The sequence below is a fragment of the Thermobia domestica genome, chromosome 3, assembly GCF_964235325.1.
Source record: "Thermobia domestica chromosome 3, izTheDome1.hap1.1, whole genome shotgun sequence".
NCBI lineage: Eukaryota > Metazoa > Arthropoda > Insecta > Zygentoma > Lepismatidae > Thermobia > Thermobia domestica.
In genome coordinates, this window is record NC_137456.1 from 296,338,940 (window position 1) to 296,349,691 (window position 10,752).

Sequence of the window (10,752 nt, forward strand, 5' to 3'; positions counted from 1 at the left end):
AGTGTGCTCGCCCAGGGACGTCATCTTTCATACACGTGACGGGCTAAATGGCCTTAGATGCAGATAACCCAGAAATCTAATTCCTATAACGTCTATATAAGAAAATTAAGAAATTTCCTCGTTTCATAATTTGTCTTTCAACCCATTGATCCTGTCATTCAACCTTTTCCACTTTCCTTTTTGCAGCACCCCACGATTCCCAACTTGGTGACATATTAGAGGTGATTAATTCTGAGACCCTTTGTATTAGATGCGAGTACTGCTGCATTGTGTTAAGTAAAATGATGTGGAATTGGTGGAATGGGAATATGGAAGAGTGCATTAACACAATGAAAAACGTGAGATATCGTTTGTAACATAGCTATAGTATTTGATAAGAATAACTGTATTTTTTCCAGTTGACGCCGATTTTAACATATCTTGCATTTTGAGACATCAACATTGCACATTTTTGTCTTTCTTTTTCCACTCCAAAACTATTGAAGAAACAGCTGCAAAATTCAGCTCAGACTATAACTGGAGACTTCTTAATTGTAGTCAGTGTCTTAAGTCGCTGACATACACAAGTTAGATGAGTTAAAGTGGTAAAAGGAAAACAATATAAGGTTTACTCAACAATATATATTCTTATTTCAATGAGTGAACAATGATAGACTAAGAAAGAAAATTACAATACTTGTACATTTTGCTCACATTTCCGGTCGCGGTTATGCACAATTTATGTTTTTTCACCATTTTAACGATACCATTTCACCTAGAACAACGAAATTTTCTACAAGGTGTACTTAAACACCATGCATGAGAGTACGTGTAGAGATTTCTTTTTATTTCTAAATTCAAAAAAAAATCATCTGCTCTTGCACAATGTTTAGTGACTGGAAAAGATGGTATAGGAATGCAGGAAAATGTACCAACACAAAGGAAAGTTGAGATATTAATTGTAACCTAGATATTTCATAAGCAACATTTTAATTTTGTAGAGTTGGCGCCATTTTAACGTATTCTGAAAAGCTGTGAAACTGCTCTCCAAGGTGGGGACGAAGAGTATGGGAAACAAGATATTTGTTGTAACCTAGGTATTTGATAAGAATAACTGTAATTTTTTTATGTAACGTATTTTTCGTGTTCAACATTGGACATTTTTCTTTTCTATCTTCTTTCTTTTTTTCACTTGAAGACTCTATGAAAGGAACGACTGCAAAATTTAACGCTAACTGCGACAAGAGACTTCACAATTGTCGTCATTGCCTACAGTTGCAGGTACAAATTAAAAGATAAGAAAAAGTGGCAAAAAGGAAAAAAAAAGAAAACAAATTTTAGTCAACAATATACAGTACATCCCTGCTTCAATGAGTGAACAGTGATAGAGTAACAAAGCAAAATACAGTACTTATACCGTACATTTTCCTCACATTTGTGGTAGCGTTCCAAATTAAGTTTTTTCACTATTTTAGCGAAACCATTGAAGCTAGAAAAACGAAATTTTTCCAGTCATTCTTTAGACCCGTAACTTGTAGGGAGTAGAGGGAACTGTTCCCCAGGGAAGCTCGTCACCGTTCAAGGGGGCTTATTTTAAAACAAAGTTTTCTTATTCCATATACGATACAAACATGAAATTATAAATGAAGCATCAAACAGGTTCACTACATTACATAACCGAAACAGCGCACAAAAGGTAAATAAAACAAAAATGAGTCGTGGGTTCATTTCAGTAAAAATGCTTAGTATTAGGGGTCTTAGAAATGATATTTATTCGTATGGCTTTAAGATTTGTCAATATTGTTCCCGTAATTAATTTGTAATATATGGAACGGGAGCAAAGGTGTAACTAATGGGCACCGGGGGCCCATAAATAGTAAAAGAAAGATGGAAAGAGGGTGCCCAAGAATACGAAAACCAACTTTTTCAAGTTGGCCCAAATAATGCTTTCCCCTCTCCCCAGAAAAAAGTCTAAGTTACGGCGCTGTTATTCTTTTATTTAGATCTTTTTCATTCTTTGTTAACTTGTGTTGATTTCAGTGTTTGTTCATCGCCTGCAATCCAAACAGATAACAAATTGGGTCTAGAATATAAAATATATGGCAAAGAGCATACACAAGAAGGCCGTGGGTGTTTATTCTTAAAGTACTCATTTTAGCATTTAATATGTTTGTTCGATTAACTACACAAACTATTAACATGTGTAGATATGAGTGAAGTTCTGTAACGCTGCAAAAACAAAATCGAAATAAAATCTCTGATAAAAGCTCACGGGATAAAAACATACAAAACCCAAAGGATATTCAACTTATTTAGTATAATTATTTCATTATAAATTGTACCAGTATGTCGTAATACAGTTAAAATATATAAGCCAAAACTAAAAAAAAAAAAAAAAAAAAAGCGTAACCAGCAAGTTGACCTAGTAATTCCATAGTAATTACTTCTAGTGATCGTAGTAATTTATTTGATGTAAGTTATTTTTTGTATGAAATAGATGTGTACATATGAAATAGATAATCACTGCTTTTGTCAACAAGGGTTTTTCTCTAACAGCACAATTACATAGCAGGCGTATGCCTATCATGTTCCCTTAGTTACATGCAAATGTGCCCAGTATGTGCCTTATGTAGCTACGAGAGAGAAATCACATGGATGGCAAGTGATAGTCACGGGCTATGTCCACCGCTAAGCACCGCATAACTCTTCCAAAATATGGTAAATCGCATTTATGCATAATTTGTTTACATTAAGGTGAGTCATAAACAATACCTAAAACAAGTAAAAAGAAAAAGGTAGGCGGGGTTGTACGCGAACCACCAACCCTTTTATTACTGGGCGTGTACTCTTCGGACTTGGCCACGGAGGCGATGAGGAAAATATTTCAGCGATTGATGGCATATTTTACTAAAATGTCTATCATCCAGGGGCGGACCAAGGATGATTGTTTGGGAGGGGCGGTCGTTTGAAGTCAAATCAAGGTAAGAGAGGATTACAAAACAAAAAGAAAGAAAAGAAAAGAAAACAAAAGAAAAAACAAAGTTAGAAAAGGAGAAGTAGGTCTTCTGCAGAAATAACTTTCTTAAGAAAGTAAGGCCTATCTACTTTAGGTTTTAATTTAAGTTCATAATACAAAGATGGAAAATACTTAGAATATGTTTTATTTTTAAAATACAAAGTATAAAATGTTCCCTATTCTGGGGGATGTGATCGACCGAACGCACTCCCCTGAATCCGCCCCTGCTATCATCATCTCTAAAATTAGATATAATTTACAAAAAACAGTAGTGATTTCGTGGGGGCAAAAGCTCTTAATTGCAAAGGTCTGCATCCTGTGTATGTCCCTGCTGCTCTGAATTGGCCAAAGCTCCTCTTCAAAGGTAAGACATAAAATATAAATAATAAACGTGTAAAATAGAATACAATATAAATAGAAAATATGTTATAATTAAGAAATAGAAAAGAATTATAAAATAAAGTTGAAGGACAATTAAAAGAACAATAAAACTTGAAAGTAAAATATACTTTTAAAAAAAATTTGCATTTATGCAGGGCTACAAACAAGTGAGGAGTGCTATGTAAATTTAGTAACAAATATAATATTGGAAAATTATTTCGAATTAAACTAGCTGTGACTACATTACTTCAAAATTGAACTTATGGAATATAAAGTATGAGCGTAGCTCAAATATGGTCTTGATTGGAAGCTCGTACCATCCACGTAGGAGTAACTTATATTAACAGACAATGACGCACAGGGCTTGGCCTGACTTTGTCAGACAGTTATATCAAATGTAACTTAATTGAAACAATAGTAACAAATTTTAAAGCTTTAAAAAGAGTCCTGAAGAAGAGGAAGTTCATTTTGCACATTGTAACTAAGTTACAAGAGGTTTACGTCCTATCTGAACGGCGCATCCACCGAGTCAACTTTTGGAATATCCCCTTAAGGTATCTTTCAACGCAGCTAATGAAAACGTATGTGAACCAGTAATAGAAATCTCCGTAGCAGAATGGATAAAGTCATGGTTCGATAACCACCAGGTTCGTGGTTCGAAACCCGTCACCGAAATCAGATTTTTTTAAAATCTTAATTCCTCAGTTCTGAAGATCTTTCTCTCCTTTCGTAATCATCTGATGCTCTAAAAAGTCCACATTAATTCGACAACTGCCTAATGTGATCCTCGCAGTTCGAAAACTTCCCTTTTTATCTTTCACAAAATCAAAATTCTCGTCATAATACGAATGCTGTCCGATCATTTTTCCCCAATTCTAAATCTGTGTATACAAATCATCCCTCTCTCTCTCTCTCTCTTTATCCCTCTATGAATGTCACCCAGGAAGTCATATGGCTTGAGATCAAACCTTCGACTCTTGAAACCAAATGTAAGCTCTTTAGGAATGTTCTATCGTAACTCTATCGGTTTATTGTTAAAACCAGTGTCTTTTAGACCTTTTTCGGGGGGGGGGGGAGGGAAGGAAGACATTTTCCGGCGACATAACATTTTCAACTTTTATTAGTGTATTTCTATACATTTGATCAAAAAATACGTATTTATGAAGCTCAAGATAGGGGGAATTACACCCTCCTGTCCTGCCCAAATAACGCCCCTAAAGCATTTGCTTCCACTTACTGAAAAGAAATTAAATGAAATATTGAATAAAACTCGTTTCTGTCTTAGATATTTTAGAGCTCTTGGTAATTTGCATAGTTTCTTAGGGAGCATCTTACAAACTTGCACTCTTTAAAGAAAGAATAGAATGAAACTAAAGATATTTATGAAGCTCTGGGAAGATTCTGTGACTTTCCTTTAATTTAGGCTCTTAAAAATATTTCAGAACAAACGAACGGAAAAGACTGTTTTAAAGCTATAACGTTGTAAACTTGATTCCTGTTTCTTTTTCAGCTGAATGGAAAGAGTGTACTACGTCACACACACTGCTTTAGACAAGGAGAGGTGGAGGACGGGAAGAGTTGGAATAAATACTAGAAGCAAGTAATCGATTGAACTGAATCGGTATTGCCGGAATGCATAAGAAAACTGGGCAAGAGTTTGTTATTAATTTTGACTTAGAATTTTTGTAACAAATTTTATGCCGCGGACTGTACCACTGTAAATGAGAGCGAAATATTTTATTGAAGTTCATGTTTTCAGCCTCTTAGCCTTGAAAAATTGTCATCATCAACTAATTAGATTATTTTTTTTCTATTAAAGACGGCCAGAGATGAAGATGAAGCTATAATGACTTTATTATTTGATATACTTCCGGTATTGCTTTGATAAGATAAAGGCATTATGTGGTGAAAAATTCTTATGATTTGTGGTTACGTGTATTGCTTACGAGACGAGACAAGATGAGACGAGACGGAATTTTAGTGTCGAAACAGCACTTTTACGACACTATTCCAAGAATAAACATCCCGGAACTTCAACTTGTGGACAACACCACACGTCATGGGTTTCGAACGTTCAAGGTTTCGAATAGTCCACTCTACCACACTACATATGGTTAATCTTCAAGAAGATAACTTCTCAAATCAATCTAATATTTTTTTATCAATTCCATGCATTTTCTCGTTGTTATATGGTTAGTGTAGTCGTCTTTGGCAGCGGAGATCTGGTTAGATTTGCGGTGAAAGCTTATGTGGTTCAGATCCCACGTCAAGCTACAGGTCCACATCCTATATAAAAATGAAATGAAATGAAATTTTTGAGTTTTGCTTCCCATGGTTATGCCAGCTAGGCTTAAGGAGACGGTAAAGATGAATAATGAATGAAATAGTGGAAGGAATAAGGTGGGAGGAAACAGAAGAACCCCGAGGAGACCCACGAACACGGTGTTTGTCCACCACAAGTTTCACTTGGCGGAAGCAGGGTTTGAACCTGAGCGTGCATGTACCAGAAGTAAACGCTCTACCACTGAGCCATCGCGGCCCCCACCTCCTATATAATATCGCTGCTGAATGAAACTCCAACTTCTACTTGATCAGCTAACCAATCTAAAAAGAATACATAATTAGGTGAAAATCGGTCTTTAGATAATGACAAACAGTGAAGTCAGGTGACATATTATGTACGTTCATCACTAAAAGTAACTTAATTTAGTAAGTATAATCAAACTTAATACATAAAGAATGTTCATATATGCAGACTAAGCTAATAAACGTGAAGTAGATTCCTTGTGACTACGGTAATAATCCTCAAAGCCTATGCAAAATGCAAAGGATTAAATAGTGTCGAAAAATAGAACCTTATTTATTAAGGTAGTCAAAAGGGCGTTTATAAAAAACTAAACAAAAAAAATCCACAAATGTGAGGACTTACTTCAGCAAGCAAATTGTATTCAAGACATAACACTCTGCATGTATACATAATAAAATGACAAAGGTAAAATAGCTGTTTGCTCTATTCCAGACGTATACAATGAGCAAAAGATTCACGTAAAATGTAGAGGCAAATTGACCACTACGGAGCTAATTTTTCATGATCGTTGAGTGGCATGTCAAGGTAAGCTACCGATTGCGCAGAATAGTGTGTCAAGACGGCCGGTCATGGGACTGGAACATCTTTCTTATATGTGAAATTGTGGATAATCGCTTACACCACTTTCTTCAATTCCAATTCTCATAATAGGAACGTCTCGTATTTACACACCAAATCATTTGAAAATCGTGATGCCAGTAAACAAACAGTCACGCCAGGCAAATCAGTAAGTGTGGCTTCCAGAAAGAAAGCTTTTTCTACGGTAACCAAAAGACTATCTCACGTGAACCTCAGAGAGGTAATCTACAACTATGAGTACATTATAAATAACTAATCTGATTCTTGAATTATCAATTTAATCAAACTTAAAATTGTTATATGCAGCTTCCAAAAAAGGAGCCTCTTCTATTACAGTGGTTAAGAGATCGTGTTGTCTAAACTTTAGAAACAACTTCTATAACTATGAGGATATTATACGCATTTATCTATGAAACTGATTTTATCAAATAAAATTGAATACTAAAAAAAAATCATATGCAGACTAAGTGGAGAATGGTAAAATGGTCAACGTTTACATTAACCAATCCTCTAACTACATGCTGAAGGTATAATCCTACTTGCGACAGTCTTATGTGAGATAGGAACTGTTAACTGGCATATGAGTGACCGATTCGCTCTGTTAACTGGCCTATGAGTCATCTATTCGTTCATGCTAAGATAATGGGAGAAGATAAGGTTCCCTCTTCGTTAACTTGTTTCAGCTAGAGTGATTTAGAACCTAACCAAGTGCATTATGAAAAATTTACGTTCCTAGAGATCGCATTTCTTCCAGCCATTTTACAATTACAAGAATCGTAAATTTTTCCTAACATTCTTGCTTAGTCATAAATTTCAGATGTAACCTTATCCTTACATTCATAAGTATAAAGCGTCGTAAGTATAAAGCGTAAGTAGTAAGCATTGCATTCAAGTAGTAATAATAAACTATTAAATAATGTAATGTATATTTTTCCTTAACTACCCTTCATAGTTTATCAATGCTTGGAACTTACAACGTATTGGTCATAGCGTTGGCGTATTTAAAAGTTGCGGAAAGTAGGATTTATCAGAATAAATAATCTCTCTAATATACACACACATGAGCAACTGCCTTTATCATACTTAAGAACATATACAGAGCAATCTTCTGTGAAAATCACTTCTACATCAGTGGAAGAGCGTTCAACTCTGGTGCATGGGACCCGGGTTCAAACCCTACTCCCGCCAAGTGAAATTTGTAGTAGACAAACACCGTGTGCGTGGGTTTCCTCGGGATTATCCCGTTTCCTCCCACCGTCTCCTTTATTCTAGCCGGCATATCAGTGGAACGTAAAACTTAAAGATTTCATTTCATTTCATTACTTCTACATACACATATGCCTCCTCCTTTCCTTGTCAAAATTATCAACTTATAGTATGCAGTTTTTATCTGAGCTTGTATCTTGCACATACTATACTCTGTACAGAAGGTACAATCAACTACACTCCTTACCACACTTCGAAACCTACGGTAAGCAGTCTTTGTCAAAATTATAGAATAAAGTTTTTCCAATTACACTCATCAGCATATACTCACAGTTCTGTCAAAATTATCAAAATTGCAAGGCCAAAATATTACTGGAGCTTTTGCACATACGCAAGTGACCGCAAACATTTCTTCACATCCAGTGTATACTCGTATTCATCGAGGTGGAAAATATCCTGCGGTCTAACATTACATATCTTTTTCCTTCTTTTTTCCCTCCAAATTCAGAACCTTGCTCTCATACAAAAGATTGTTTGGCGGAGTTTCATTCTTCAGAGCAATTATTAGGTGACAAATATGACAAAGCAGCACACATTCTTATATGAAGTCTGACTTCGGCGTCTTTCTTGTACTTCCTTACCAAACCGATATCCTGCACTTTTCCCCAAATGCATTGATTAAAATGATAATTGCAACCATTGACATCCACTGCCGGAAATACAGCCCTCAAGCCTGAAACAGCTCCTGCTTTTAAGCCTATTATTACGGATTTCGGTTTCCACGAAGGTAGAGAATTACCCAGATGCTCAAAGAGTTTACTGTAGGTTTCTTTCCTCCTATTGGGTAAAAGAGTATACAGTACAGGGATAAATCCGAAGAAATCATTACTCAAGCTACAAATCTCTCGCAGAACTCATCTAGCTACAAAGGATTATAACAGATTGCTATGCGACTAGCTTTTATGTATAAGCCAAAACAAATGGAGAAGACGAATTAAGAAATTAATTTATGTTTTGGTAGCTTATAACAGGGGGAAGGTAATTCAAAGAATTTACCTTTTGGGTTGTGTAGAGTGCACTGCATTGGTGGGATTCGTTGGGCATATCCAATTAGATGTAAGGGATCTCTTTTAATATTGCAATGTTTTTCTCATTTTATTCATAGAGTCTTAGGAAGTCTAGAGGAAGTCTTAGAAAAAGTAGATAGTTGGCAAAACTGTTACGCGTTGAAGATTAACAAAATGAAATATATTGCTTTGCTTAGCGAGTATTTAAATGAAATACAGAAAGCAGAGGTTTTCAAGGAAGGGGACATAACAATTGGATTTTCAATAGTTAATTACATAGGATTACCCTTTCATGACATTTTTCCTCTTGTCTCGTTATTTTATATGTTTTATGTCAAATTTAACTCAAAATTAAGGTAAGTTTTATTTGCACTCATAGTAGGTGGAAAACATTTCACAAATAGTATCACTGGCATATACATTTTTCATAGCAAAGTTGTTCTGACACTAATAACGCCAGAGGTAAACATATTTTAGGAGAAGGAATGATATTGTCTATCATCTCAATGTAAATGAATCGGTCGCTCATAGGATAGATAACAGTTCCTATTGCTAAAAGCACTGTCGCTACTAGTGCTATTCATGCTGAAAGTATAATGGTTCAAATCAAGATGATCATTAAGGAGCCTATCCTTCAGGACTTTTAGGCGCTGATTTACTCGCTTCCATTTAATCTTTTGCGGCCTAGATTTCTAACTTATAGCATTGACGTTAACTCATCGTTTCCTTGTTCTTGTTGATATTAAGGTAACGAATTTTTCCGTTTCAACAAGAAACAAACTTAGAAACAATAATAAAAACAAAAGAAAGAAAATATACTCAGTAAGAGCACTTCATGTAAATACTAGCAATATACCACTGTTTAGATTTTGTTGTCTTTTATTTTTACTAGACGCAATTGGGGCGCTTAGTAAGCTTTACGTGGTATTATAAAAAATAAAACGGGTAAACACTTTGTTTACTGTGTAAAGTATTCTATCGTCCTTCTGATGAAAAACAAAATTAAAAAATAAAATAAAATGTTTTTTTACTCCAATGTACCGTCATTTTGTACCGATCTTAAATGAGACGATGATGTTGAGATGGATGATAACAGTTGAATGAGGTAAGGGTGAGGAAACAAGATAACCCCGAGAAAATACTGGCAATCGGTGTTTGTCCACCACAAAATTTAGTTATCGGACTGGGATCAAACCAGAGACCTTAATCATTAGAGGTTAACGCTCTACTAGTGAGCTACGCGACATACTTTAAAAGCCGATATGATTTCAGCGAATATGTAGGTTTATAGAATAAAATTGGGTTCATTTCATTTATACTAAGAAATAAAATGTTCAGTAAACTACATTTCTAATTTTGACTGGAACTATCAGGGGAGATACACGCTACCCGTGAATAATTTGAGTAGATCATACAAAATTTTAATGTATAGCCCTCCTACTCGAACCTGAAAGTACTTGAAACCATCAGTTTAATTTTCAAAGTACATTTTCAAGTGTGTTAGTGAAATCTTATTCATGTTCTTAAGCGCTTCTTCATCAAAATAAGAGATTTATATGAATTTGCAAAAAGATTCTGAACTTTATTAGATTTGTTTAACGAAATTTGAGCACACTAGCACACTAGAAACTATTTTTAACGACATGCAAATTGCAGCAGAAGTACGAACTGTTTACTATTTGACTTCCAAACTATGTTATGCATAAGTGTCGGAAGTCATAGAACGGCTTTGTCCGTCCGTCTGTCTACAGGTAGCAGAGAGATAATGGTAAGAGCTATCGAGATGATATTTTACAATCAATTCAGCATACCAAGGGTAGGTGCCATTTCTTCCGCAAACTGTCTATTCAAACCGAAAGTGGTTATAATTAGTCATTTCATGTTTCAACGTTTATGACCAACGAAATCAGAAACAGATAGCAAGATTTTTTTTTTTT